The 19,156-nt window shown below is 44.3% G+C and overlaps 1 protein-coding gene across 3 annotated transcripts in view; it reads right to left on the bottom strand.

Annotated features, from left to right (window-relative positions):
• The window catches only part of TRIM24 (tripartite motif containing 24), a 1,966,170-nt gene that overhangs the window by 127,295 nt on the left and 1,819,719 nt on the right, over positions 1 to 19,156 (bottom strand). The window lies entirely within an intron of this gene.

Below are 19,156 nucleotides of genomic sequence, written 5' to 3'. Positions count from 1 at the left end.
CATTTACTGATTTCACCCTCCCAAGGTCGCTCATTTCAAGATATCTTTCTATGGAGATTTTACAAAACCTACTCTGTTATCATACAATTTCTTCACTTTAGCAAATCTATGTCTGTATATGACTGGCAAAAAGTATATGTATTCTACAAGTAAACAAAGAGTCAAATATTACAATGTGCAGTGCAGTGCATCTACTGCACCAGTGGATGCAGTTAAGTTCCTCCTGGCTAATGAGAAGCTTCTGGAATGGAGAAGTGATGAAGAAATACTGTGTGACGCCACTGAATACATGGAGAACCTGATAAAAATTATTTGCTTTCTGGAGAGGTGGGGTGATCAATATGAGTGCGGATTGCGAGTTGTTAACGTCTTACATGAATGCAAATGTCTTACCATGGGGGGGGGGGGGGTGATTTTTTTTTTTTTAGCACTTCACTAGGTTAGAGAGTACTTTGGGCCAAGGATACCATGCTCTGAAATACGTCAGAGGCAAACCCAACTCTAGCTCTGGATATAACACCAAGGTGGTAATGTTTGGTGAAACTGTTTACAGAGGGCCATGTAGCTGCTTCCAAAATGGTCTGTGTAGGTGTCTAGTTTAGAAATGCTGTGGTGGTAGCTTCTGTCCTTGTAGAATGAGCCCAGACTCTGACAAGAATCTTCTTACCATAGACAGAGTAACAAAAAGCAATACAGTTGGCTATCCGTTTTGAAATGGTCTGTTTTCCTGCTGGCTTTCCCTGCTCATTTCTTACAAATGTCACCAAGAGCTGGTCAAAACTGTTTGGGAATTTTGTTCTGTGTAGGTGGAAAAAAGAAGTTATGTACTCAAAATAACGTCCGAGTAGTTAGACTTCATTTGTCAGCAACCTGTGGGTTACGGATCCGAGCCAGCAGCTTACCAAGCTAAAGATCCGAACTCCAAGCTCCTCCCCTTTACCCATACTACGCTGCAACCTCCTTCCAATCCTCAGATCGAGTTTGCCACCCATTACGTGACACATAACAACCTAAGACACCAAAAGCCTGACCCAAACACATACAGTAGGCTCGTCAAACTCAGGACATCGAGCCCAAACAGAGAAATAATCACCAAGGTCAGGGGGAAGGAGGGAGGGAAGGTTGTTGACAAATGAAGTCTAACTACTCAGACGGAACGTTATGGTGAGTACATAACTTCTTTATTTGAAGTAGTTAACTTCATTTGATCAGCAACCTGTGGGACAGAGTCCCCAGCTACCCAAAATCTTGTCAGGCCCTTAAGGAAGGATATACCAGAGCAATGCAAAGCCAAAGGAAGCCCTTCCTCTAGACACCATATCTAGCTTATAATGAGTAGTAAAAGTGTGAGAGGAGGCCCGGGTAGCTGCTGAACAAATATCATCCAGGGAAACTCTAGACCAGAATGCAGCAGAAGTAGCCACAGAACGGGTAGAGTGAGCATGAACCCTTCTGGTTCTGGTAATCCAAGTTCTTTATATACTTGTAAAATACAAAGCGAAATCCATTTAGTGACAGTCACCTTTGAAACTGGTTTTCCTAAAAAGGGTTTAGCAAAGGAAACAAAAAGCTGATAAGATTTATGGAAGGGTTTGGGCCTATGCAAGTAAAAAACATAACTGCCTGTGAACATCCAGCAAATGAAGTTTGTATTCCCTTTTTTTTTTTGAAAATTAGGGAAAAATACAGGCAAATTAATAGACTGATTAATGTTTGACTCCAAAGCAACTTTAGGAAGAAAGGACGGGTGAATCCTGAGAGACACCCTATCCTTATGAAAAACTAGATATGGGGGTTTCATACATAGCGACAAGCTCCTACACTCTCCTGGTTGAAGTGATAGCTACCAGGAAGGCGGTCTTCCATGACAAGAATTTCAAGTCAGCTGATGCGCGGGCTCGAACGGGGGCGCAACTAAGGCCTGAAGAACCAATGATCTCAAAAGAAAAGTACCTTTAATAAAAGTCTTGCAAATTCTGGCAACAGCTAGAGAATCTGAATTTCTCCTACGTGAAAGTGGGATATAGCCGCCAGCTGGAACTGGAGCGGTATAAGGATCCAGATTTCTCTGCGAAGCCCAAATGGAAAAACGTTTCCATTTACTATTGTAAACATTTCTGGTAAAGGACTTGTGAACCGCTACCAGAATGGATTTAACTGGGGAAGAGATACCGGGAGTCCTGGCAACTAATGGAACTGGAGCAACCAAGCTGTGAGCTTGAGGCTGTCCAGATTCGGAGGAGGAATTCCCGAGGGATGACAAATGAGATCTGGAATGGGATCCAAAATCCAGGACGAAGCTAGATGATGAGACTGCAGGCAAGGGAACCAAACTTGACGACGCCAGAATGGGGCTATGAGGATAACCCTGCTCCCCAACCGACAAGCTTTCTGTAAGAATTTTGTCATGAGAAGAAGTGGGGGATACACAAAGACCACCAGGTGGCCAAGCATGGACAAGAGCTTCTCTGGGGACTTCCCCCGTCACGGGAATCAGAGCTAAAAACTCACTGCACTTCACGTTGGACGGCAATGCAAAGAGATCGCAACAAGGCTGACCCCACCCAAGGAAGATCTGTTCCGCTACATACGGTTCAGAGACCACTTGTAAGGTGAAAGGATAGTCCTGCTCAATTTGTCTGCCAAAATGTTGGCCCGACATGGGATGTGCGCTATCAGAAAACGGTTGGTGGAAATCACCCATTCCCACGCTCTCATGGCCACTCGACAAAGTGGATAGGACCTGGTTCCCCCCGTTTGTTGATGTACCAGACCACTGACATACTATCTGACTGGATCGCAATAGTTTCCAGAAGAAGAGAGGTATGAAGGGCCTGCAACGCTAAAACGGCTGCTCTCATCTCTAGAAAGTACAGTTGTGTACACTTATCATAAATGTAGATGTTCGAGTGTATTCACTGTTGCAGTCATCACATTTGGGTTATCTGCTTGCAGTAGCCCTCAGTCGGCCTGATTATCAAAGTCTTGGGTCCTGCGTCGGTTGCTGTCTGATCTTATTTGACGTCAGGTATATAAAGCATGTAGCCAACGCCATTTTATCAGTTTTTCTTGCCCAAGATGTCAGGTGCCCCCATAAAGGGAAGCAATTATATAGAGTTACACCTCCAACAAAAAGCAAATACACCAGAAAGCTTTAAGCATAGTAAAGAAGAATAGAGGTATAGTCAATAGAAGTCAGGGGGCTGGAGGGAGGGTAACCAGGACTGCAACAGTGAATACACTCGAACATCTACATTTATGGTAAGTGTACACAACTGTACTATGATCTTTGTGTTTCATGGCTGCAGTCATCACATTTGGGTAGATTCCCAAAGCTAAGTATGGGAGAAGGAAATTAGATAGCATTAGGACCAGCTATAAGGCCCTGCAAGATTGCAGTAGCAAAGGCAACTCTGGAGTTAGAAAAAATTGGCAAGTGGTAATGCTTGGTGAAGGTATGCACAGAACTCCAGGTAGCAGCTTCTAGGATGTCCTTGGTAGGGACACCTGTAAGAAAGGCTGTAGAGGTAGATGCAGCCCTGGTGGAATGAGGTCTTATCCCCTGTGGGGTAGGTTTTCCATGGTGCTTATAGTAGAAATGAATGCAATGGCTTATCCACTTAGAAATGATTTGCTTTGAAATGGCCTTCCCCTCTGCCCCTGCAGCAAATGCAACCAGCAGCTGTTCAGATTTCCTGAGAGGTTTAGTCCTGTCCAAGTAAAATCTAAGTTGTCTGTGCACGTCCAAGGAGTGCAGTATTCATTCCCCTTTGTTCTGTGGATTGGAAAAGGAGGCTGGCAAATTAATGGACTGATTAAGGGCCACACTGGATACCACCTTGGGCATGAAGGAGGGATTGGTCCTGTGGGATTGGTCTGCATGAAAGATGACAAAAGGCTCCACTGCCATGAGGGCCTGTAATTCAGACACCCTTCTTGCTGAAGTGATGGCTAAAAGGAAGGCTGTTTTCCAAGAAAGGAATTTCAACTCTGCATTTGCAGATGGCTCAAAAGGAGGTAAAGTGAGCTTTTCCAATACAAAGTTAAGGTCCCAGGCTGAAGTTGGGGCTCTCCTGGGTGGTCTTAAGTTTTTGACCCCTCTGAGGAACTGCTTCAGCAGTGGAGGAGAGAAGAGGGGTGGTTCTATATTGTAATGAGCTGAAATGGCAGAGGTATGAATTTTGATGGAGGAAAAGGAAAGTCCCTTGTGAAGCATCTCAGTTAAGTATTAAAGAATCTGAGGTAGACTGGGCGCTGCTGTGCCCATCCCCTGAGTTTGGTTCAAGGAACAGAATCTTCTCCATTTTTCAGCATATGATTTTCTAGTACTAGGCCTCCTTGCCAGAATGATATCCATCACTTGCTTACTGAGGGATGATAATGGAGAGATCAGGTAATTAGCCAGGCTGCCAGGTTCAGGGTTTGAAGCTGTGGGTGCAGAATCTGGCCCTCCTGCTGGGACAGCAGGGCAGGGGTCTGAGGCAGGTGCCATGGTGCAAGCAGTGACACTGCACAAGAGGGGGTACCAGTGTTGGCGTGGCCAGTCTGTTGCAAATCAGTATTGTCCATGGTTTGTACTGTTTGATCTTTAGTAGTACCTTGGAGAGGAGAGGCAGAGGGGGAAAGGCATAAACTGATAGGTTTTTCCAGGTGAAGGACAGGGCATCCACTTTCCAAGCTTGTTTGCGGGAGTCCTTGAGCTGAATTTGTCCAACTGGTAGTTCTGGGGGGAGGTAAACATGTCTATCTCTGGGCTCCTCCATTTGTTTCTCAACATGTTGAATATATTTGGTTCCAGTTTCCACTTGTGTGGGTCCATGAGATTTCTGCTTAGTTCATCTGCCAGTGTATTTAGCTTTCCTGGCAGGAATTGAGCCTGTAGGTGCACTTGGTAGCTCAAGGCTGTGTTCCACAGAGCCATGGCTAGTCTGCAGAGAGGGTATGAGTGGGTTCCCCCCTGCTTGTTTATGTACCACATAACAGTGGTGTTGTCCGTCTTTACCAATAATTTTCCTGGAAGAATGTGGTCCTTGAAGGCTGCCAGAGCATTCTGTACAGCTAACATTTCTTTTTGGTTGATATGCAGGTGCATTTGACTTGGGTTCATTTGCCCTGAATGCACTTCCTTGGCAAGTGAGCCCCCCATGCATAATCTGATGCGTCAGTTGTTAGGGTTTGGGTGGCAGGGGGTAGAGTGAATGTCAGTCCCTTGTTTTGGTGGCAGGCCTCTGCCCATCAGATGAACTCTATCTGTAGACAAGGTATGATAGGAATCATTGATTTCAGATCCTGAAAATGTTGACACCATAGGCTTTTTAGATACCACTGTAATTTCCTCATATGCAGTCTTGCATATGGAATTAGCGGAATGCAGGAGGCCATGAACCCCAGGGATTGTAGTATTTTCCTTGCAGATAGCGGGGTCTTTGTGGCTAGTAGTTTGAAGTAGGCTGTCAAATTAACTGGTTTCTCAGGCGTGAAGTAGGTCATCTGGGAAGTTGTATTCAAGCTTGCTCCCAGGAATATAATTTGTTGGCAGGGAATCAGGGAAGTTGTATTCAAGCTTGCTCCCAGGAATACAATTTGTTGGCAGGGTACAAGATGTGATTTCTTTTCGTTTATGGTGTACCCCAGAGAAGTCAGCAATTTCTTTACAAACGCCAGAGGATTTGATAGTATGCTTTCTGCCTGAATTAGACAATCGTGCAGGTATGGGTATATTTCAATATTTATTTGCCTGCAAAATGCAGTGACTGGAGCTAGGCACTTTGTGAATACCCTGGGCGCAGTAGATAAGCCAAAGGGCAGTGCAGAGAACTGATAGCGCATGTAGCCTGCTTTGAAGCGTAGGTATCTTCTGTAAGATTCCCTTATTGGGATGTGCAGATAGGCTTCCTTTAAATTCAGTGTTGCCAACCAGGCATCTTTGCCTAGCATAGGAAGCAGATGATGAAGAGTTAGCATCTTGAATTTTGGGATCACCAAAAATGTGTTTAGGATAGACAGGTCCAGGACAGGATGCCAGGAATTGTCCTTTCTGGGAACCAGGAAAAGTCTTGAGTAGAAACCGTGTCCCCATTCCTCTTCTGGGACAGGTTGAATAGCCCTAATGCTTAAAAGAGAGAGAACTTACTTTTGAGCCTCTGCCCACTGATTTGGGGGTAGATCTGGCCAACCATTTGGGGTTGGTAAGTAGTGGAAGTGGAATCTGTATCCTTGGGAAACTATATTTAAAACCCATTTGTATGAGTTCCCATTTTTTGCCTGCAGGGCAATCTTTCCCCCTAAAGGAACAGTCAGTTGTGCAGGGCTTGGAAGATTTAAAGTTAAGTCATTGAGACAGTTTAACATAGGGAGGTCTTACTACTCCCGGCTTTGGAAGTGGGAGCCCCCCACTGCTTAGTCCTGTGAGTACCTTGGGACTGAAGCCTGGGTGTTCTGCTGGTTCTGGGTTTGGACTGAAGGGCTGGAAGAGGCAGGAAAGGACCAATTCTTAGAGGGCCAATGCCTACTAAATCTGGGAGGTTGTACTTGCAGGAAATCTAACAGCCTGCATAGATTTAGCTTTTTCCTCCATCTTTTTAAGCACTTCTTCTGCTTTGCTGCCAAACAGGCGGTCTTGGTTTAAGGGGAGCATCTAGCAATTTAGCTTTAACATGATCTGGCAAAGATTGCTCCTTAAGCTAAGCATGCCTTCTACGTACAGACCCAGTGACAGCAGCCCTGCAACATGCCTCTAACTGAATGAAAACCACATCGCAAAGTATGTTTTCCAACTTGTTCAGCAGAATGCATTAAATCCTGTAAATCTATTTTCAGCACAGTCAGGAATCAACATCTTTTTCTGTTTAAGCAATCCAGAAATATGCTGCTGATACTTTAACATATGAAATGATAGTTTAAGGCCCTAATGGCCAAGGTTGCAGAAGTATATACCTTCTTACCCCATCTATCCAGCGCCCTGGAATCTCTATCAGAGGGGGTAGGATTTTTGGCAGTAGTAGCCTTGATGCCCTTGGGTCCCTGTGAAATGGTCTTAGGATCCGCAGTAGGATTTTTAAAGAGGAACTTGTGAAAGTCAGGAACCCTGTAATACCTATCAGGTTTCTTGGGAGCAGGAGGTGGAGAGTCAGGGGCCAGGCTAAATTCCGAGAAGGCATCATCAACAATGTTCAGTACAGGAGGGATAGCTAAAGGCCTGTGTTGGAGCAGAAGTAAGAAATCACTAAGCCTCTTTTTGGAGTCAGAGTAATCCTGTTTTTCCCAGCGAAAATGCTCCCCAAGAGTATGCAAGGTTTCACCAAAAGAGAAATCCTCTGGAGGGGAAGCAGAGGGAATGGAGTCCTCTGCATTAGAATCCTCATAGGTAGATAAGGGTAAAGCCTGTTCAGAGGAAACAGAAATTTCAGAGTCCTGATCAGAAGAATCAGAAGGAAAATCAGTCCTAGGTCTCTTAGAAGGGGAAGGGTGGCTTCCCCTGATTAGAGTAATAAGGTCTTCAGCCATTCTTATTTGTTTTTAAGGCATACTGGCCTGACCATGCAGTCTGGGCATTGGTTTTCTAGGCATGGATCGAGTTTTAGGCCTTGAAGAAGATGGCGCTGGTTTAATAAGCAAGTCAGTAGGCCTGAATACACCCTCAGAAGCCAGTGCCTGCACAGCGGCTCCAGACCCATCCAAGGTAGAGACATCCGCAGGTTCCACAGTTGAAGCAGCATCTCACGGCATACCGGACTCTGAATGGGTTGCAGTAGAGGCCTGCGAATCTGAAGTAGCGGGGATCAGGGGTTGCGAAAGCACCTCCATGAGTACCGGCGAACTGGCGACTAGCTTAGGAAAAGCGTTGTCGGCAGCTTTGGACCTATGCGGTCTGTCTTTATCTTTGCATTTTTTCAGAATGTCGGTAGTCTGGTGGCTTACCGAAGCCATTTCTGGATAATTGAACCGAGTACCAAAATATTTAGAAGCGTAAATAAACAGACGACAAATAGTTCGAGGTTTGAATAAGGCACAAAACCAATAGTGAGGTACGTCGTGATCTGGGCCTAAACAAGGAATGCAGTACGAATGAAAATCTTTATGAGGTATTTGCTTTCCACAAGAAATACAATTGTTAACTTTTGCTGACATCGGTTTAGAGCAAGAAAAAGGTTCCCCAACGGGGTACTTAGCTTAGTTGAAGACTTTGGTTCTGAAACTCGAAAACAAAAATTTCAAGAGTCGGCCGACCGGCACTTGCGAACTGCTTCTGCTTCAGGCACCGCACGGCAAGAAAGACTGATAAAATGGCGTCGGCTAAATGCTTTACACACCTGACGTCATGGAAGATGAGACCGCAACTGACGCAGGACCCAAGACTTGGATAATCAGGCCGACTGAGGACGACTGCAAGCAGATAACCCAAATGTGATGACTGCAACAGTGAAACACAAAGAACATCATTGATATGCAGAACGGTCTCGTTTGGGGTCCACATGCCTTGGACAGTCCAGCCCAAGCAATGCCCCCCCCCCACCCTGAGCGGTAGGCGTCTGTGGTCACCATGGCTTGGGGCAGAGGCGTAACAAAAGGGCGTCCTTCTCCCCCAATCTTGGGATCGAAGCCACCACGAGAGAAGCTTTGCACACTTTGCTTAGAGGAATTGGAAAGTCTAGAGACTGATACAGTAGAGACCACTGAACTTGTAACGTCCAGTATAACACTCTCATATGCAGACGTGCACAAGGAACCAGATTTAGAGCTGCTGCCATGGACCCTAGGGCTCTCAGCACTAACTCCGCTGGGGGTGCAGGAATCTGAAGGAGCGCCAAGACATGAAGGGCCAGGCTGTGAAGTCTGTCTGGGGTCAAAAATATCCTGGCCTGAAGAGAATCTATTCTTGCTCCTATGAAGTCTAGAATTTGAAGAGGTTGAAGAGAAGACTTCTTGAGGTTTACTGTGATACCCAGCCGAGTTGACAACCGAAGAAAAAAGTTTCTGGCTAGTACAAGTTGATGCCTGGTGGGAGCGGTAAGAAGCAAGTCATCCAGGTACGGAAAGACCTGAATGGCCTAAAGCCTCAGGTGGGCCTCTACAACTGCCATGACCTTGGTAAACACCCTGGGGGCTGTGGTGAGACTGAAGGGTAGGACCCTGAACTGATAGTGACTGGCTCCTAGCCGAAAGCGGAGGAACCTCCTGGATTGCCTATCCATCAGGATATGGTAGTATGCATCCTTGAGGTCTATCAAGAACATCCAGAAAGTGACCATCCGGAACTTCTCCTTGGCAACGGACAGGTTCATTGTGGATAGTTCGAGAATCGGCCTTATGTCCACTGTCATTTTTGGCACCAAAAAGAACCTGGAATAGATGCCTTATCCAGACTGGTCTGGAGGCACTAGCTGGATTGCTCTTTTGTCTAGCAGCTTTTTTATTTCCAAAGCTGCCGTCTCCCTTTGAGCGGGTGGGACGTCTGGGAGGCGCCTTGTGGATAGGGGACTGTTTATGAAGGGAATAGAATAGCCTCTGGATATTATTCGAAGCACCCAGCGATCTGACGTGATGAACTCCCAATGGGCTAGGTGCCTTGAAAGACACCCCCCGACTACCTCCGGAGAGAAGCAGTGGGGCAACCCCTCAGGGCTGCTGTGCGGGTCGGTCGGAAAAGGGTTCTCATGACCCGAAGTTCTCCGGTCCCCCCTGCCTCTGGCCCAGCATCCACCTTGTCCCCCTCTGCCTCTAGGGCAGGAGGAGTCCGGAGTGTTTCGGGATGGCTGAGACGTCCAGAACCACAACTTCTTTTGCCCTTGCTAGTTCCTGGAGAAGGACCTTTGAGGGTTGGAGAAGCGGGTCTCGACGGCCGACAGCGTTTTCCCGTCCTTCTCGCTCTGGACTAGCATATCTCAGATGGTCTTCCTGAACAGGGTTGAACAGTCAAAAGGAGCATTAGCGAAGGACGCCTTGAAAGGTTCCGAAAAATCGCAAAGCCAGAGCCAGGCATAATGCTTCATGGCAATACCGGACCCGGCTGCCCTAGCGGCTCCCTTGGTGGCATGAGAGAGTAGATGCATGGACGTATTCGAAACAGACTTGAGAGTGGCCATACGAGCTAAGAATGTCCATTTATCCTCGGCCGAAATGGACTCTGGGGGAGACTCTGCGTACTTCTTCACAAGGTCACGCTGCAGTCTAATTACGTGGGCCATGTAATTCAGTGCCCTTATAGCAAGGGTAGCTGAAGCAAATGTCTGCTTTCCAAGACGATCCATCACCCTAGACTCCTTGTCCGGAGGACCAGTTCCTTTTTGGTGGCCGCCACCACCACCATGGCATCAACTGGGGAACCCTTACTCCAAGTGGGCTTGTCAGCAGGAGAGCTCCATACTTTGTCTGGCCATTTGGGTATTGGCTCTACAGTGTCCGGTTCCTTCCAAGCTCTGGTGTTAATGAAGTCCACCAGAGGGTCAGCCGGGGGGACACCCAAGAGGTAAGATGGGCCTGCGAACACCTCCAGAAATACCGACTCGTCTGAGCAAGGTTTTTGGGTGGACCAGCCCCCCTCTGGCAAAGAATTTCCATTAAGTCTCTGAAGGAGAAGCCTTCGGGGGGCGATCTGGGGGAACCTTCCCCTTCCTCCAAGTCTGTATCCTCAGTGAGGGACTCGGGGGGAGTCCATGTGCCACCTCTTGCACTGGCATTTGCGAGGGGCCTCCTCGGGGGGACTCTCCGGGGATGGCTCACAAACAGTCTCATATTCCTCAAGGGAACCGTCTGGGGACATATCGGACACAGGCTGTCCCTGGGAGGACTAGATGGTGGAAGACAAACACAGTTGCGAGGGAGCAGGGGCAGACGCTGAGGAAAAAGTGAGGGGTCTCGATCCTCCAGAGAGAACCCTCTCCACAACGTCGAAAGTTTTAGGGGAACCGGCTTCCCTGAAACTGGTGGGGTAGGTAGCCATGCCCCTCAGACCCAGGGAGATGGTATGCCCTGACCATAATGGGGTCGATGACACACTCATCACCCCGGATGTGACTCCCAGATCTGTGCTCCGACAGCTCAGATCAGACAGTGGATCTGACAGGCTCGAAGGCATGGCCAGCGCCGAGGTTGGAGGAACCATCGGTGCCGACTCCAAGGTTCCTCGGATCTATGAACTCCGAAACCCGAGGGTGGATCGAAGAAGGAACTAGCATAGCTAGGCAAATGTCGGAGCCGAACTCCCCACTACGGCTGGCGGAGCCAGCAACACTCCCATCTGCAATTGAATTTGCAGGAACCTTATCATCATCTGATCCATATCCGCTTCAGAGAGGCTCCTTGTGGATCTGGAGGACACCACTGACACCAGCCGGGAGGGCCGATGCGAGGACGACCTCGAAGCAGGCCAAGCCTCCTCCTCCAGCTCCGCGGAGAATCGTGGAGAACGAGCTGAGGGGAAGACGGCTTAGCAACTTTTTCTGGAGTAGAGACCACTTTAGTGGGGGTGGGGGCGATGGATCAGAGTCCGCTTGCCTCTTGTGACCCCTCTCCCCGTCTCCATCTCTCTCTCTCCTTTTCTTTGCTTTTGTCCTTCCTCGCCTCTCTCTCACCCTATTTAGAGGTGGGAGTGCGAGTCCCGGACAGGGGAGGAGAGCCGGAAGCCTGAACAGTTACAGCAGTAGACAAAGATGCTGCAGAAGAGGTGGCTGATTCTGCAGGTAAAAGACCCGCCAGAATTGACTTGGTCCTGCGATCCCGCAGGGCCTGGGGGTTGAAAGCTGCACATATCTTGCAGCCCGATGTTAGGTGAGGAACCCCTAGACAAACTACGCAGTGTGTGTGACCATCGGCCGGCGACAGCTTATGGCCACATTCTGTGCACTTAGAAAATGTCGGCTTTCGAGTTTCCGACGTATCTTTACAGACTAGGCTAAGAAGTCAAACATACAAACACACACACCAAGGGTGGGAAGGGGAGGCCTACACTGGGTGAAAGTTCTAAATGTTTCCTTCTCTACTACTATTTTTTTTTTTTAACGCAAAACCCAAGGATAAAGTGCGGAAAGGGATTAAATGTTTTAACAGTCAGACAAAACACAGAGACCAAAAAGTTAGCTGATTAACCTAACTATACCTGCCTGGAGCTCAAGAATCCCGTGCTGGCGAAGCTGCGGCAAATGAGATCTGAGGATTGGAAGGAGGTTGCAGTGTAGTATGGGTAAAGGGGAGGAGCTTGGAGCTAGGATCTTTAGCTTGGTAAGCTGCCGGCTCGTATCCATATCTGATCCGTAACCCACAGGTTGATGATCAAATGAAGTTAACTACTTCAGATGTACAGTTATGTAAGTAAACTTACCATAACCGCAGATGTTTGAATGATCACTGCTGCAGCAGCCTTAGCTATATGGGTTACATCCTGCCAAGCATATAACAGCCGGCTAGCTTTCAAAGCTTCAGGGCACCTTCCATGCACCAAAACTGTCAGGCAGCTTGATCTAAACTGACTGAAAGATAAGACTGGGTGCCAATCTCTTCAGAGTATTCCTGCCAACAGAGAGCGGGAAGCTTAGTCCTCAAAGGACAATGCTAGGAACAACAAAAAAAAAATGTCCACACCCTGACACAACACACATACCAAGAAGCAAGGGGGATAGAGGGAGGGAGTGACTACTGCAGCAGTAATCATCTGAACATCTACTGTCACTGCAAATTACTTACTCAACTGTATTATGTTTATCAGATTGATCACTGCTGCAGTAGCCCTAGCTACAACCTGTAGACTACTCAAACTTACTAAATTTGAGAGGTAGAAGGATAACAGACTAGGAGTCTGTGGAGAATGGTCCTAGCAAAGCCTGACGTGGACTTAGAGAAGGAATCGGGCTTACAGTACTTTGTAAAGGTATGCACAAAGGACCAAGTAGCAGATTCTAGAATCCAACCATTTCCAAAAAGCCCAAAGGGCCTATTAGAGTAGACCTTGACCCGGCCTGGAGTAGCTTTGCTAAGGTGAGTATAACAAAAGGTTAGTCTTAGACAGCCACTTGGAAATTGATCTTAAGATTGGAAAGATTTACTTCAGTCAAAATAGTACTGGAGCATACCTTTCAACTGTACATATTTTCAAAGAATGTCCAGATTGTTGCCACATATTTTTGGTCCGTTTTTCATAAAATTGTGATTTTCTCACAAATTAGTGGCAAATCATTAAAGATTAAATTTAGAAAATAATGACAGACATTCGAGTTTTGGACTTCATACTCTTTTAAGAAAATTCATGCTAATGCAAAACAGGTTATTCTACCAACTTTCTAAGTTTGTAACAATGATGTTCAAAACCTTCCCTATTTTTGTGTCTTTGTCCTACTTTTATTTATGGCTTTGTCCAGATTTCCTTCTCTAAGAGGTTGAGAAGTATGCATCAGAGTTGTCTTTAGACATCCAAAGTATGGGGTATCCCTTCTCCCTCATTTTTAGGTTCAGGAAAGAAAACAAGATGATGGATAGTTTGGCTTAAAGTAAACTCAGATACCACTAGGCATAAAAGAATGATTAGTTCTCAAAGAAAACCTATCCCTGTGGAAAATGAGATAGGGTTAACTCATCATAAAAGCTTACAGCTGAGATATTCTTCTTGCAGAGGTCACATCAATCAGTAATACTGTTTGCATGTTAAGAAGCTCAAGTCAACCAGATTAGCTGGTTCAAATGGAGAAAATGTTAGCTTTTCTAACACAAAACTAAGATATCAAGGAGGGGCCGCTGGTTTACTTGGTGGCCTCTTGAGCAAAACCCCTTTCAAACATATTTTGACATGAGATTAAGAAAGGTCATAGGATAGTAACTCACACAAATATTGTAAAAACAGAGAATAACTAGCCCTGAATGGTACAGGCTGTGCTGCTGGCACCAACAAGAAAATCTTTTCCATTTGCTAATATAAGATAAGACTAGAAGCAGGCTTTCTTGCTTCTGTTAGTACCTGCTGAACGCATTCAGTAACAGGTATATTTCTTTCGAGTCACAGCCGACTGTGATACAACCGACATCATTTATATAGCATATTGCACTATATGCTCATCATATTATGTGGGCAAAATGAATAGAAAATTCAAGGACAGGATTACAACGCACTTGTATAACATCACAAACAGGGTACTCACTAATGCACTTGCAAAACATGTGATACAGTATGATGAGACACAAATTTAAATTTCTGGTAATGCAGGTAGCTGAATAGATAGGGTGGAGACACTGAAGATTTAACAGAAATATCAGAAACTAGATGGATTGTTAGATTAAGGGCAGATGTTGGAAAAGGTCTCAATGATAAAGTGCCATTGAAACCTATTTTAAAAGCTAGGAATTTGCACAGATAAAAAATATATTTACATCAGATACTGTGAATGTTTGCATATAATTTTCTAGGAGTCATTTTATGTATTTTTTATATAAATATGTATGTTTTCTATATGAATGTTAGTTTGACATACTTCATATATTTTCTATATGTTATATGTAGGCACCACATATATGCATTTTAGATAAGCGCTGCTGTATCCTTAGACGTGTTAATGCAACTTTAAATTGCTTTGACAAGTTAATACACTGTTACTTAGGTGAATAATTTTAGTGAATGAAAGAGATTGGCCAGTGAATACCTGGTATTAATATATAATTAAGAATGTAATTCATTTTTGATTATCTGAAGAAGCAATTTGTGACAGACTGTGAAAGTGCTTACATACGTACCCATTAATGTTTGTTTTATTGCAAGTTGCCTCCGCATTGTTTTGGTTCACTTGTATACGTGTTTTGTGAAAAGTGTTTTTTTTTTTTCGAGTGAACCATTAGTACTTTCCGCTTACATTTTTGTTTTTGTGGTTATAATTCCTAATACTTTCACAATTAGTTAGAAAAAAACTTCAGCATATAAACCTGACAATTCAAAATTCTGAAAAATCAGAGTTGCAGAAGTATACAGTCCCCCCCCCATATGTATCAATAATTTTCCTATCCTTATCAGAAAGAGTAGGATTGGAATTAACAATGCTTAGCAGCAGTGGGATCAACTAATGCTACAGCTGCTGGCTGAGGTCTGGGAATAGTGTACAAAAATTGAAAAGAATGAGGAACTTTACACATCTTATCTGCCTTTTTAGGTGACGCGGACTATCAGGAAAATTGCAGGCAGTCACACACACCCTCAAAAGTAGACAAGAGGAATGGGTGGAGGTTCTGGAAATTCCTTCTGTAACAACTCTACATTTTCTGAGGGACTGAAAACCCCCCCGTGTTTACCAACTGAAAACACTGGCACATTCTAGCAATAGCCTCAGAGAAAGAGAAACCTCCAGCGGGAGATTAAGAAACTGAGCTCTCCTCGGAGTCTGAATCAGAAATTTGAGGAGAAAAACCTTGCATTTTGTCCCTTTAACTTCCAGTTCAGATTCAGAACCATCAATCTCTTCTAGAAAAGAGGCATCACTCTCTCTTTTAGCAGAAACTACTTTACAAGAATAAACAGCCTGAATTAAACTCTGAGCTAGACCAACTAAACTATTCCTAAGAACATTTTGGTGCAGTCAATACATGCTTACTTTCCTATCCATTTTGACAAGAAAAATGGGACCAACAGTTTTATTAATGGCAGCAGCAGCTTCCCCAGAGATGGGTACAACATTATTTCACAACAGGGAAGCCTTCCCTGTTTCCTCTCCCAGGACATAAAAGAGTAGCTCTCTCTCTCGTCTACTGAACAGACCCAACAGCTGCTGAGGGCATGGCTAACCCCAGGTCCATAGTGGCTGTAAGTGCTACACCACAGGCATCTGGGGTAAAACATGAGTGGTTTGAGGTACAACAAATGGCCACAGCAGTGTCACCCACCTGCAGATGAGGCAAACTGATAGCCTGCTGTGGTGGCAAATGCTGTTTGCTTAAGTTTTTCCTTTTGTGGCTCGAAGGACAGACTGTAGAATGGGTAGTTTTGTTCTATGGTCAAGCCAAAACGTAGGTCTCTTTCCCAGGAAAGACAAGCAGCAAATGCCAGAAAAAAACAAGACTTTAAAAGTCACTTTCTTCATAGAAAAACAAAGTAAAAAGCACTTTAAAACACTTTGCCAGCACCCCAAAATGTAAAATAGATAATTTCTACACTGTCACAAAAAAAGAGCACTCCTGTTTAAAAATACGATACAGTCTTATAACAGTCCATTAAAACATAAAAATCATAGCTTTAGAATCACTTTCCTGAAGAGGAAAGTGAAGAAACACAAATATTTAGAAAACTGAAGGTTCCTCCAAACAGAACTAATCTTCCCAGCAAAGGAACAGACTAAGCCATTACTCGAAAGACTTAGAGGAGAGCATTCTTTGGTGCCCAGTCTTGACTTTCAGCAAGTTCGGCTCTGACAATTTAGATGCATGGAAGGTGCCCTGAAGCTTTGGAATCTGGCTGTTATATTCTTGGCAGGACATAACCTATACAGCTAAGGCTACTACAGCAGTGTTCAATATGATTAACATTTTTAGTTGCTTGTGTACATCTAAACAGTAAAGGATTCTCTTCCTCCCTAGTCTGTGGATTGGGAAAGAATACATGAAGACAAAGAGCTTGGTTCAAAGAGAGCTCAGATACCCACTTTGGACAAGAATGAATGTCTATTTTTTAGGGTTTTTCTGGTCTTGTGAAAAATAAGGACGCTCTCTCTGCACATCAGAGCTTGTAAGCATGGATATATGCCTGGTTGACTTGGGTGCCGGCAACATGGCTGGTTTCCAAGTAAGCAATCTGGAATCGTGCTGAAGCGGCTCCTGGTTCAATGGGTGACGGTGTTAGCTTTTCCAGCACGTAATTTGGGTTTCAGAAGGGTGCAGGTTTTTGCCAGGGTGGCCTAAGATGCAAGACTCTGTTTAGGAATTGTTTCATATGGGGTGAGCAAATGAAGGAACGGACCACACCCTAAGAGGTGATGAGCCAGGGGGCTACAAAGACAACAGAGTTGTCGATTGCAGACATGATGGAGAAGGACACAGAGATATCTTATTTATTTTATTTATTAGACATTTGGTTACTGGGAAAGTCTCAATGGGCAGGAAACCCATTTTCAGCAGAGGCCCGGGGAGAAAAGCTGCATCAAAAAAAAAAGTAACAACAAAAATAACACTGTTACAAAAATTTATATCAGAAACCAGAATAGAGCTTTTTACAAAACGTGTATCAGAAACAAAACAGAGAAAAAGAGCCAATTCACAGATGAACATAAAGCCAAGTACGTACATTTTTGCATGTACAGATTAACAGGCCTATCTAAGCATATCAAAATCAAACTTACATTTTACAGAGAAGATTAACAAATGTAACTATAGATATGTATATTAAATTTGAAGTTTAACAGACTGAGATGGGGGGCACATTATAAAGAAAACAGGAAACAGATGTATAGACATTGCATAACTAACATCAGAAACAAAACAGAGAAAACCTTAAATACAGATGAAGGAACAGGAAGCTATGCCTACATATTTTTACAAGTGTGGATATACAGGCAATAGCTAGGAATATAAAACAATCTTAGGGTAAAGTAGATAGGTGAGGGTCAGCTAAGTTTGGAACTTGGACAGTTACATGCCCTGAGCAGGACGTCTTTCAGTACAAGCTTAAATGTTTTATGGTTTGGGGTTCTTCTGATCAGGGTAGTGCATTCCATAGTTTGGTCACTGAACAGGAGTATTTGGTTTATGTAAAGTTAGAAGATGCTTGTCCTCAGAACGGAGAGCCCAGGTAGGTGTGTGAATCAGGAGCATTGATTTTAAGGAAGGACAAGTATCTGGTTTATAGATAATTTTGTGGGCGGGGGGGTTAAGAGCAGAACAGTGCTGTTTACAATACTCTATGCCTGATGCAAATTTTGCAATTCTGCTACAGCAGGATTTCAGTTTGGTATTTAGTGTGTTCTGGAGGTTGGTTAGAATGGGGGCACCGTAAAGCAGAGGGAAGCAGGTAGGTTGTGACTAGTGTAGTTTTGGTGACTATATCCATGAAGCTTTTGTGGCGATACAGCATCCCTAGTTTCTGGTGAGTTTTTTGACAGTGCTGTGTATACGAATGTCAAAGGTTAGCTTATTATACATTACTACTACTAATAATTTGGTGTGAGGGGCTACTTCGATTTCTGTAATACTCAACAAGAATATCTTAATGTCGGTTGGAAGTGTCTTTGGTGTAAAGAGGAGGAATTTGGGTTTTGTTGGGGTTGAGTAAAAGTTATGCATCATCAAGCTAGGATCCAATGGATGAGATGGCAGTTTGGGTTATTCGTTTAAGATGTGCTGAGTTATTGTAAGAAGAGATGACAGTTGAATTGTCAAAGTACTGAATTAGGGAACTTTGATAAGAGGCAGTATGGAGATTGTTTATAAAGATGTTGAAGAGGAGGGGTCCAAGGATGGATACATATGGGACTCCTGTTTTGCCGGTTAGACATAGTGAGACAGAGCCTTGCCATTTTACACTTTGTTGTCTATCAGATAGGTAACGAGAAAATCACTGTAGAGGGTTGAAAGAGACCAAAGGAAAAAGTTGCTGTAAGACTTTAGGGTGTGTGAGAGTATCAAAAGCTTTAGACTGATCAAGGAATACAGCTGAGGTTAGTTGGTTAGAGTCTCTTGCTTTGTTGACTATGTCCAAGAAGGAAGAATAAAGTCTGGTTTTGCTGGATCATGTCTGTTGTTGATCTTATTTCTTTTTTTATAAGTACTCTTTATTTTGGTATTATTTTGATGGCGAGTGAAGCTTCTTTTAATATACTTTGAATTCTCACAGAAATCACACTGGATAATACTCAGAGAGCTTTGGATAATTTTGTTATTCATTCGGATACTGGCAGCATTGTTCCAATGGTTGATATTACACCTAGGGGGTTGAGGACTTTCAAAACCCTTTCCACTCCTTTTAACATGACTGATGAAATGGAGGTTAACTTTTCTAAAAAGTGGCTGGCAGCAGCACATCGTTGTGCTACTGAATGGGTTTCCATCTTGTTAGAACGTGACCACATCAGAATAAATTAAGGGGTGATATTAAGACCACATATAATAATTTATCTAAGTTGCTCACTTCTGGATATCTTGAAAGGCAGTTATCTGATATCAATGACAGATTAGATAAATATGATATAGAACTAATTGA

The sequence above is a fragment of the Protopterus annectens genome, chromosome 11.part0, assembly GCF_019279795.1.
Source record: "Protopterus annectens isolate FY-2018-M chromosome 11.part0, PAN1.0, whole genome shotgun sequence".
In the NCBI taxonomy this organism is placed as follows: Eukaryota; Metazoa; Chordata; order Ceratodontiformes; family Protopteridae; genus Protopterus; species Protopterus annectens.
Note: the sequence above shows the minus strand (reverse complement) of the source record. Positions and strands in the feature narration are given on the sequence as shown.